General features: G+C 44.8%; 1 pseudogene across 1 annotated transcript; it reads left to right on the forward strand.

The window, feature by feature from the left end:
• Nucleotides 1-8,831: 8,831 nt before the first annotated feature.
• Nucleotides 8,832-9,442, forward strand: LOC308243173 (small ribosomal subunit protein uS10m-like; annotated as a pseudogene). The gene has a single exon. The product of its transcript is annotated as a small ribosomal subunit protein uS10m-like (transcript).
• The last annotated feature ends 3,072 nt before the right edge of the window (nucleotides 9,443-12,514 follow it).

Consider the following 12,514-nt stretch of genomic DNA (forward strand, 5'->3'; position numbering starts at 1 on the left):
AGTGGGACACAGGCCCCGCCACCACCGGGAGCCACACCCCACCAATTGCAGCCAACGCTGCCAAGACCCCATGACACAAAATGCAGCCCACAGCACAGCCCTGAAACGGTCACTGTGGGCACTGGATAATGACATCATGTAGCAACGCCCGGCTTCCTCTCCCTAGCCACTAGCCTCCTTGGAGTTTCTTCAGCCCAGGAACATGACTTGATTTATAGCCAGGTGCAAACATTTCACACTGTAACCAAATGTCTGTGAAGTGTTTTCATGTGCCTCATCTCATTTGATCCTCACAGAAGTCCTGGAGTAGGTAGATAGGAGACTTGGTAGAATCCTATTTTCTTTTCATTAGCCGGAAAATGGAGATTTAGAAAGTTTAGAAACTTGACCCAACTGAAAAGAAGTAAGAAATGGTGGACCTTGAAAATGATTTCAGGTTTTCTCACTGCACAGAATATAGTTAAACACTGCTGCAATTAAATATTTTACCCTTTGTTCTCCCTTTGTGATCTACAATAATAATCTGCTTTGTATTGATATTTACTGCTGTGTTGCAGGCAATTACCTGAAAGAGAAGTTGGGGTGCTTCAGTGGGCTGGAAAAAGTTTAGATAAATCAGAAAGCAGATCTAATTAAGCAAGTTTATTCTATATATGTACTATATATATACTATATATATACAAAATTTGTGCAAGAGTAGGCCTTCCTTCCCCCAGCTGCCAGCACCGGCTTCCCTCTGGCACCCAGGACCCAGGCTTCCCTCCAGTACCCCAGACCCAGGCTTCCCTCACAGCCCCAGCTTCATCCAGAAGGACGTCTGGTCTAATTAGCATATTATGCTTTTATTATTCTAGATAAAAGGCTAAGTTGACTCATGCATGCTCAATATATATAAAGCTCTCTCTGGCGCCAATCACACACATGTGTTTCGATCTGTCATTGTCAATCGTGAATTTGGTTGACACTTCTATTATAGAGAAAGGGTGAATAGCAATCTTAAAATATTTCTTCTAATTAATTTCCTTTCAATGCACACGAATCTGTGTACTGGGCCACTAGTATATATATGACACATAGGCATGGACAACAGTATGGTGATAGCAGAGGGAAAGGGGTGAGGAGAGGTGGAAGTAGGCAAAGGGGGAATAAATGGAAATGAAAAGAAACTTGACTTTGATGGTGAACACATAACACAGTGTGCAGATGATGTTTTGTTGAGTTGCACACTTGAAACCTGTATGGTTTTATCAGCCAAATAAATTTAATAAAATAAAAAATAAAGAAAATTAAAATAAATAAATAAATAAATAAATACTCCCATGCTTTAAATACAAAATCTCCAGGCCCAAATGGGTTTTACTGGAGAACTCTACCAAATGTTCAAAGAAGAATTAACACCAATTCTATATAATCTCTTCCAGAAAATAAAAGAAGAGAGAATACTTCAATTCACTTTGTAAAGCCAGTGTTACTCTGATATACAAACAAACAAACACATCATAGAGAAAGAAAACTACACACCAATACCCCTCCTGAATATGGCACTAAAATCCTTAACAAAATATTAGCAAATAGAATTCAGCAATACATAAAAATAATTAGACACCATGACCAAGTGTGTGTTTTTCCCCAGAGTTGCAAGGCTTGTTCAGTATTCAAAAATCAATCAATATAAACCATATTAACAGCCTACAGAAGAAAAATCATACAAACACATTAATCGATGTAGAACAAGCATTTGACAAAAGTTGTACTTTAATATCAAAGCTTAACCTTTCCAAACTCTGAGAAAAATTTTAAAACATTTACAAATTTGAGTTTTAAATAGCCTCCCCCAGGCATCATGGCTCAGTGGTTGAGTGTCGACCTATGAACCAGGAGGTCACCCTTGGATTCCCGGTCAGGACATATGTCCAGGTTGTGGGCACGATCCCCAGTGAGGGGCATGCAGGAGGCAGCTGCACCCTGTTTCTCCCATCATTGATATTTCCATCTCTCTCTCCCTCTCCCTTCCTCTCTGAAATCAATAAAAATAAAAAACAAACGGCCTCTTGTTTTCACTTACATTTTTATTACTATGGATGCCATATTTTAAACAAAAAGTTGACAAACTAGCGAGGTTCAAGTGAAGGCATTCAGGGTGATGGGCTGTGGAACTCGGGTTCTGTGAGCAATGGTGGATGGCACAGAGCGTTCCCCTGAGGTTCCCGCAGGGACAATAGAGGAAGAGAAAGGTGTGAGTGCTCTCCTCTAGAACTGTAGTGACATCATTCAGGAAAGGAAGCTATGCTGTAAGGTACTCCTGGCAAAGAAAAAGACCACATTCCACGTGGATGGAGCCCTTACAAAAGGGGGATTGCAGCTCAGGATGAGAGAGGGCCTGTGTGTGTGTGTGTGTGTGTATGTGTGTGGTGGTAGGAGGAGAGCAGGGTAACAACAGCGTCAACTACGAGAGCTCAGTGAAAGAGACTGCCTTCTAGCCCTGGCAGTCATCAAGCAAAGCCTGGAACACACTTGGTAGACTCACTGCAGAGGGAGTTCCTGCCTCAAGTAGGAATTGGGATGAGACAGTCTTGGATCAGATGATCTTTTTACCCCTCAGTGTTATTGAGATACTAGAGGCCCAGTGCATGGATTCATGCACTGGTGGGGTCCCTTGGCCTGGTCTGCACCCTCTTGCACTCCGGGAACCCTCGGGGGATGTCGGACTGCCGGTTTTGGCCCGATCCCGGCAGGCAAGGTCAAGGGACCCCACCATTGCACAAATCTGTGCACTGGGCCTCTAGTATGCAATAAGATCTTTCGTTAATCTCTTCCCATCCTCACCCCCACTTCCTTCTGAGGTTCATCAGTCTGTTCCATGTTTCCATGCCTGTGCATTAAGCGTCTGCCCCCTGGTGGTCAGTGAGCGTCATAGCTACCGGTAGAACCATCACTTAGACTTTTATATCCTATACTAGTGGCCCAGTGCACGGAATTCGTGCACGGAGCGGGGGGTTCCCTCAGCCAAGCCTGCACCCTCTCCAATCGGGGACCCCTTAGGGGATGTCTGTGGCAGTCGGACATCCCTCTAACAATCTGGGACCACTGGCTCCTAACCACTCACCTGCCTGCCTGCCTGATTGCCCCTAACTGCCTCTGCCTAACTACCTGATTGCCCCTAACCCCTCTGCCTGCCTGCCTGATTGCCCCTAACCTCTCTTCCTGCCTGCTTGATTGCCGCTAAGTGCCTTTGCTTGCCTGCCTGATGGCCCCCAACTGCCCTCCCCTGCTGGCCTGGTTGCCCCCAACTGCCCTCCCCTGCCGGCCTGATCTTGCCCCCAACGGCCCTCCCCTGCCAGCCTGATCACCCCTAACTGCCTCTGCCTGCCTGATCGCCCCCAACTGCCCTCTCCTGCCAGCCTGGTTGCCCCCAACAGCCCTCCCCTGCTGGCCTGATCTCTCCCCCAACTGCCCTCCCCTGCTGGCCTGATCTCATCCCCAACTGCTCTCCCCTGCCGGCCTGATTGCCCCTAACTGCCTCTGCCTGCCTGATCGCCCTCAACTGCCCTCTCCTGCCAGCCAATTTGGTTCTGATTGGTTGGTTTCTATGCCAGTCAGCATCAAAAGCTCTGCCTCGTAGGCAACCATTGGCTCCTCACAGTTCACCCAGATTTGGTTCTGACTGGTCAGTTTCTATACCAGTCAGCGTATCTGGGCCTATCTCCTGGCCTGATCAGAGAGGCAGGGCTGATCAGCAGCCCCTGCGGCGGCCCAGAGAGAAACAGAGGCGCAGCTGCTTGCGAAGCCCGGAGAGAAAGAGAGAGGCAACGGCTGATCAAAAGCTGCCATGGAGGCTGCGGATCAGACCCTGCCTCTCTCTTTGGGCCTTCTTCTAGGCCTGATCCGCACCCCCTCAGCAGTCAGTGCTGGGTCCCCACGTCCACACCAGCAACAGTGTTGGGTCACCACAGCAACCCAGCACTGACTGCAGGACTGACTTCTGGTGTTCGGTCGAGCCTTCCATCAGTCGTTACAGACACTGGGTTTTTATATATTAGGATAATAAAGAGCTAATATTCAAATGGTCCTCACACCCTCATGCCGTCATGCCATAATGGCTCAGACACTCAACACTGGGGAGAGAGGAATGGGGACCAGCCAGGCACAAATGAGCTCATGAGAGAGGAATGGGGACCACCCAGGTTGCGGCCTGGGAGAGGGACAAGCCGCCCGCCCCGCAGTCCCGGGCGCCTGCAGCTGCTGCCGGCCTGGGTGAAGCCAGCCCGGGTCCTGGGTGCCTGTGGCTGACCAGAGGGAGGGAAGCCCAGGTTCTGGGTGCCTGTGACTGGCTGGAGGAGGGAATCCTGGGTCCTGGGTGTGGGGCAAGGCAGAGGCAGTTAGGGTCAATCAGGCCAGCAGAGGAGCAGTTAGGAGCAATCAGGCAGGCAAGCAGAGGTGTTAGGGGCAATCAGGCAGGCAGGCAGGTGAGTGGTTAGGAGCCAGTGGTCCCAGATTGCGAGAGGCAGTTGGACATCCCCCAAGGGATCTCAGATTGGAGAGGGTACAGGCCAGGATGAGGGACTCCCCCTCCTGTGCACGAATTTCATGCACCGGGCCTCTAATATGTAGATAATTGCCATCCACCATTGTATAGGTTTCAGGTGTACAGCATAAAGGTTTCACTTACATATGTTGTGAAGTTATTACCACAATAAGTTTAGTTAACATCCATCATCTCAGATAGATACAATAAAAAGAAATTTTAAAAATAGAGAGAAAAATGTGTTTTTTTCCCTTGTATGGAGAACTCAGGATTTGCTCTCTTAATAGTTTTTATGTATATCACACATGAGTGGTAACTATCATCATCATGTGCACACCACATCCCTAGTACTTTTTATCAGATGATCTTTAAAAGTCCTGTGCTCTGTTTCTCTCATTCCCCCTCCTTACCATGTTTTGTTTTGTGTTTTTTTCTATTTGCTCCTACACTTCCCGGAAATGGTGACTTGTCATTATCTTACTATGTTTGCAAATTGAGGGGTGAGAAGTAAAGCCACTTGTTTATAAGAACATAGTGAGCAGCCTTTAAACACATGAACTAATCACAGGTGGTAGATGTATTTCAGAGATGAGAAAAGAGATTCCTGGGAAAGTACTTGGTTGGCTCCTTAATCATGTTAAAATGGTTCATGGCCAGTATATTATCATTACCCCTTAATTAATGGCTAACCAGTGCCCATCCCAAATGGAAAATCTAAACAAATAGACACAATAGTTATTATAAAGTTTGCATTTGTTTGTACTTATCCCTCCACCAAAACACTTGAAGGCAATTTACACAATAGCTGTGAAAACATGAGCTCTGAAGAAAGATGTGTTGTGCACAGAAGACTGAGGAGGGAGAAAACAGGGAGGAGGTCAGAAGAGTGTGAAACAATGTCTTCTTTAAAGTTTGAAAACCAGTTAGATGGGTGTTTGATGTCATGCTAAAAGGTTTTGGTTTAATTCTGTAAATGATAGGAAACCTGCCAAGGTCTTCAAGCTAGACAGTGACACAGTGTTTTTTTTAACAAGTTATCTCTGAGCCAGTGATGTGTACATTTTTGTTTGCTATCTCTTTCCTCCCTGGAATGTGAGTCCCTGGACAACAGGAGTTCTCATAAGCCTTGCTCACTGCTGTATCTCCAGCACAGTGCAGGCAGTCAAACATCTTTGTTGCATGAACAACTGGATGTTGGCAATTAGTCATCAAGGGAGAGACTCTGAGCCAAGGTGAGGTGTGGCTACCTCTGGTTTAAGGCACTCAAGAGCTGCTGGGCACACAAGCACACATGAGCTGGGGCTAAAAGGGCTGGATAAGATAGAAAGGTTTCTTTATTCACTATTGTTTTTGGTTTGTTTGCTTATTTTTTCATTGAGATGTACTTGACATATAACATTATAATTGACATATAACATTATATTTGTTTCAGGTGTCCAACATAATGATTCAATATTTGTATATATTGTTAAATGATTACCACAGTAAGTCTTCCATCACCATATATAGTTTAAAGAAACTTTTTTCCTGTGATGAGAACTTTTAAGACCTATTCCCTTAGCAACTATCAAACATGCAGTATAGCATTATTAATTACTAGAGGCCCGGTGCATGAAATTCGTGCATGGGAAGGGGGTCCCCTCAGCTCGGCCTGCACTCTCTCCAATCTGGGACCCCTCAGGACCTCTGGCTCCTAACTGCTCACCTGCCTGCCAGCCTGATCCCCCTAACTGCTCTCCCTGACAGCCTGTTCACCCTAACTTCTCTCTCCTGTTGGCCTGTTCCCCCTAACTGCTCTCCCTTGCCTGCCTGATCGCCTCTAACCTCTTCTGCCTTGGCCCCGCCAACATGGCTTTGTGGGGAAGGACGTCCAGAAGGACATCCAGAAGGTCATCCAGAAGATGTTCAGTCTAATTAGCATATTACCCTTTTATTAGTATAGATGCCACCTTGTCCTAAAAATGCAGGTTGTTCCCAGGTTTTCCTATCGTGGAAGGGGAGCCCGCAGTAGCATCCTGGGTTCTGACCAGGGCTTATGTGCTTGTGCTTTATCTCAGCAGATGTGATTCCTAGTAGAAGACTCTTGGATGTACCTTGAACATTTCTATCGAATTTGCCAAATCATCCTCCAAAAATGTTGAACCACTTTAAACTCCCACCAGCAACCATGCGTGTGCCCTCCATCCCACATTGATGCCAATATCATTGATTTCTCCCTAGAAGCTTCCCTTCCATCATCCGGGATGGCTTGGTACTTGAGCCAACCTCATTGTTCAGCTGGGGACTTGATTTCCCGAGATAGAATTATGGAGGAGGAAAAATAGTTTTCCTCTACCTTTCTGAGTTCTTAGTGGAGGCCCTTGTAATGAAAGACAGATCACCAAGAGAAAAACAAAAGTTCATTAACATGTGTACCTCGTGTATATGTGGGAGATTCCAGGGAAAAATGAGTAACTCCTCAAGGTGGCTTAGAATGCAGATTTAAATACCTTCTTCCTAGGGAAAGGGGACTGGAGATGTAGGCCTCATAGAGGAGAGTAAATGATTTTTAGGAAAGATGAATGAGGGTTGGGGGAAATAGTCTGTAACAAAGTTTGGGTGTGATGTCAACTTCTACTCTCCTGTCCTGTGACAGGAGTCAGTCTTCTCTGCCTGATGACACTTCTCCCGTCAAGGGGACCTATGACATTTAAGCTCCTTTTGGGGCGTCCAATTTTAGGCAGATCAGGAGACTTCAGTGAAAGCCTCGGCATGCATTTGCTGTTTTTCAAGCCTCTGCAGGTCAAGATCATCAATATAACAACACAGTATATGTTGGGGTGGCATGTTCTCTGACCTTCAGAATAAACCCAACAAAAGCTTGTTTCCTCTCTTAGATGATTTGCCACAGTAGCCTTATTCCCTGGAGATGGTATTCTGACCAGACCTTCCTGGGAGTGGTCATAACATACCCTGTGCTTGTAGAAAGGTGTGGGCCACATCACTAAATAATCCAGGGGCAGTTTTCTCATCTTGTGGAAAGAGAGATAAAGTTATGATAGTTTATCTCCCTTTCCACAGGTTTCTTGCGGGTTTGTGCCTCCACTGTCCCCCCCACCCCCCCAGCAGCCCCTGTGCCTCAGCCATGGGCTTTGGGGCTGCTGGGTGCTGGCCTCCCTGCGAGTTTGTGTCTCTGATCTGGCCCCTGCAGCCCCAGAGCAACCTGGCCGCTATGGGAGTTTCCATCTTTGTTGGGTTAATTTGCATACTCACCTCTATTGGTTGGTAGCATAGCAGAGTGATGGTCAATTTGCATTTTCTCTTTTATTAGTGTAGATGGTCACCATGCAGTACACTATATCCCCAGGACTTATTTATTTTATAACTGGAAGTTTGTACCTTTTGACCCACTTCACCCATTTTTCCCTCCCCCCGCCCCCACACACTTGCTGTTGGCAACCACCAATCTGTTCTCTGTATCTATGAGCTTTTTTTTTTTAGATTCCACACATAAGTGAGATTATGCAGTATTTGTCTTTTTCTAGTTGACTCATTTCACTTAGTATAATGCCCTCAAGATTCACCCGTGTTGTCACAAATGGCAAGATTTCATTCTTTTTTATGGTTGAACTAGAGGCCCGGTGCATGAAAATTCTGCAGGGGGGGTCCCTCAGCCCGGCCTGCCCCCTCTCACAGTCTGGGAGCCCTCAGGGGCAGGAGGCAACCCAGTGATCAGGGAAAGGCGACACCCCATCACACCTCTGCTGCTGCCACTGCCGGCAGTGCAAGCCTTGGCCAGCCCTGGTTAACTGAGCCTCGGGCAGCCCTGGACGGCTGGGCAGCCGCCATCGGAGGCTTGCCTGTGCCTCAGGCATCAGCTGACTTGATTGAGTGTCCACCCGTAAACCAGGAGGTCATGGTTGATTCCCCATCAGGGCATATGCCTGGGTTTCGTGCTTGATCCCCAGTAGGGGTGTGCAGGAGGCAGCCCATTGGTGATTCTCTCTCATCATTGATGTTTCTATCTCTCTCTCCCTTCCTCTCTGAAATCAATAAAAACATACTTTTTTTAAAAAGAGTAAATGGCTTACACTTCTCCCCAACCAGAGAGTAAATAGCTTAAATCACCCTACTCAGGGAGATAGATAGCAAAAATCCAATTAGTGCCATTCGTCAATCACACACAAGGACAGATGAAGTTAAGAGAATAAACCTCATTTTGGCACATCCCCATAAAACTGATTCATATTCTATTGAGATCCTCCCCTAAACTCCCAGCCTTTAAAAAACTTAAAAACTGAAGTGATTCTGGGACGCCTGCGACAAGATGGTGGTGCGAGCAGCACTCCGGGCCTTGTGCGGGCGTCTCTGGCAGGCAGGGTTCGAGGGATTTTTCTGTAAGCAGTTCTAAGAGCGGTACCCCCAAAAACGGTGCCTTTCTTCTCAGTTCCAGGATGAAGTGGGTACAGTTTTCAAACCTACATGTGGATGTTCCCAAGGATTTGACCAAGCCTGTGGTAACTATTTCTGATGAACCAGACACACTGTATAAGCGCCTGTCAGTTTCAGAAAAAAGGCCAGGATAAGGCTGTGTTGGACAGTTATGAATATTTTGCAGTGCTTGCTGCTAAAGAACTTGGTATCTCTATTGAAGTACATGAACCTCCAAGGAAAACAGAGCAATTTACTCTTCTCAAATCAGTGCATATTTTCAAGAAGCACAGAGTGCAGTATGAAATGAGAACACTTTACAGGTGCTTAGAGCTAAAACATCTAACTGAAGTACAGCAGATGTCTTACTTGGAATACATTCAACCAAACTTACCTGAAGGAGTTGCCATGGAAGTTACAAAGACAAAATTAGAACGGTTACCAGAAGACATCAAGGAGCCAATCTGGGAAAAGATACCAGAGGAAAAGGAAGAAAGCAAGTCATAAAGTCTCAGAGACTAGTTGTGTGGGCTTTTGAATGAGGGAGGGCCAGCCACGTGGGCTGAAGTGGAGCGTGCTGCCAGTTGAGACGGCTCTCTGTTGAGTCCACATGTCCTGATCATGGGCAGCAGGGGATGGAGCATTAAGGGTACAATGGACTATAGTGAAAGAGCCACTTTATCTGTCCTTTTATACGTGTCATCATTTCAGTTCTGATTTTACCAAATGTGAGTAAACCAGTTTGACCACTATGCACCAAAAACAAACAAACAAAAACTTCAAAACTGAAGTCCTGGGGTGAGCTCTCCCTCCCAGAAGCACGTGGGCCTTTTCCTTCCCCGCTTCCTCCCCCACAGGCATGCATCTCTTAAACTCTAAGGACCCCCATGAGGCTTGCAACCAGGGAGCAATGGGCAGCAGCAGCTCATCCGTGGCTAACCCCTGAACCTGTCCCCACTGCCCCCTTTTCTCTGACTTCCCAGTGAGCCAAAGCAACCAAGTCTCAGCTCATTTCCCTGCCTGGGCTCCCTCCAGCTGCTTTTTCTAACCTAGGCACTTTCTTGTTTCACAATCTCAAGCTTTAATAAACTTACTCTCAGAACCACCTGGACTCTTTTTGTGAAATCTTTTCTGCACAAAGTCAAGAACCCACACACTACAGGCCAGCCCTAGGCAGACCCACTCAGGGCCAAGTCCCCTTTCTGGTAACAAAAATAACCAATTAGTCATTGTCCTTTGTGTATACTTTTTTTAAAAATTCACCTTTATTATTGAAAATATTACAGATGTCCTTTTTTTCCCCTCCATTGACTCCCTCCACCCCATACTCTCCCTCCAGGCCTTCTGGCAAGGATGTGGAGAAAAGGGAACCCTCGTGCACTGCTGGTGGGAATGCAGACTGGTGCAGCCATTATGGAAAATAGCATTGAGTTTCCTCAAAAAATTTAAAATGGAACTTCCATTTGACCCAGTGATCCCACTTCTAGGAATATATTCTAAAAATCCCAAAACATCGATCAGAAAGAATATATGCACCCTTATGTTCATAGCAGGACTATTTACAATAGCTAAGATCTGGAAACAGCCCAAGTGCCCATCAATAGATGAGTGGATAAAAAAGCTGTGGTATATACATAATAGAATACTATGCAGCTGTAAAAACGAAGGATCTCTCTTACTTACCCTTTGAGACAGCAGGGAGGGACCTGGAGAGTATTATGCTAAATGAAATAAGCTTTGTGTCTACTTTTAAATACATTAATAAATCATAAGAATTACCCAACATCTAATACATTTACTCTAACCTCAGAGCTTGGATAGGAAATGCTGCATTTCTCTCCTTTCTGGTTGAAAGTAATAGTAATGGTTTTGTCATTGGCCAGAATTCTCTGTATCCAGCATTACCTGTCCAAATGTCAGCTCAACTCTGCCCCCTAGAGTAGAGAAACCAGAGTGCCTTGACCATAACTGAACTATATTAAGTTCATAATTCTGATACTGGGCTTTTCCAGAGGACTGCCACTTTCTACTTTATATGCTTCTACATTATTTGAAAGTGTATCAGATATTTATTTTACAAGTTAAAAAATTTCCATTTTAAGGGGAAAAGGTTATCTACAAATACAATTTTATTAGAAGTGTTGTTTTGGGATATAAAGAAGGTGATTCTCATCATTGATGTTTCTATCTCCTTCTCCCTTCCTCTCTAAAATCAATAAAAATATTTTTTTAATATAGAAAAGAAAGTAATAAGCTGGCAACTTCATTTTCAGAAAGTCCCCCCTCCTCCATGTACTATATGACCCTGAAAATATAGTGAAAATAGACTTCCTCCCAATTTGATAAAATATATTATAAAATCCCTAATCATGATTTTTCCAGGTACTGCCATTCTTGAGTCCAGGGAGCGGAAAAACCTTCACATGTGTCTTGGCTGGGGTCGGAGGTGGCGACTGTCTCAGCCAGCCAGCCACTGGGCAGAGGAAACTCATCCACTTGGCTCCTATTTCCATGGATGTCACCTCTCCCAGCCCTTTCTATAGGGGCCAGAGCCAATAAGCAGACCAACCCCAGGAACTTGGTTGGCAAGACAGAGAAGCCCTGAAGGAAACCTGGGGAGACAACTGCTTTCCCACAACTACAGCACAGTGCTGGCCTCTTGGCAGGTCAGGCCCCATGCTCCCCCGCGCTGGTGGCAAACACCAGGCTAACGTCACCATGTAAAGCTTGCAGTTATCTTTTACGTGTGTAAAAAGTATAAAGCTGTGTATAAAGGCTACAAAATGGATGAAGGTATAAGCAGTATGAAAATTGAAATAATTCAAGTTAAAGATCATCACTATTTTACTTTTCTTTCACTGTTTTCCTCTTCTTGCCTTCTCCTTTTCCTTCTTTCTACTGTTTATGTCCAAGTTAGTTTGTGTCTTACCTAATCAATCAATTATAGTATTAGTTATAAGTAGTTTGGGGAGATACTCTTCTTTACAACACAGAGACTAGCTGCCCTGGAGCATTTGAAGATTCAAGACAGAGACGAAGACTACATCAGAAGAGTATTACAGAATGCTAGAATCTTTTCCTTTACAAAAAAAAAAAAAAATAGTGATAGAATATGGCCTCAATGTGCTAATTGACCTGGTTGCATAATCATTTCATGAAGTGCACATATGTCAAATCATTGTGTTGTACAATTTAAATACACACAACTTTATTTGTCCATTATACCTTAACACAGTTGAAAAAATAAGTAAAACACATGCTCACTTCAGCAGCATGTATACTAAAACTGGAATAATAAAAAATACTGACTGCTGAGCAAAAATGACACAAATTCGTGAGGTGTTCCATACTTTTTCAATAATTCATGGGATGTAATAGACAATATGGTGACCGTAGTTAACAATACTCTCAGTATATTTGAACGTTGCTAAGAGAGTAGATTGTAAAACTTCTCATCATAAGAAAAAAAATTGTAACTATGTGTGGTGATGGATGTTAGCCTTATTGTGGTAATCATTTCACAATTTCTACAAATATGTTATACACTTGAAACTAATATAGTGTTATATGTCAATTGTG

Source organism: Plecotus auritus (assembly GCF_963455305.1).
Source record: "Plecotus auritus genome assembly, chromosome: 2".
NCBI classification, from domain to species: Eukaryota; Metazoa; Chordata; class Mammalia; order Chiroptera; family Vespertilionidae; genus Plecotus; species Plecotus auritus.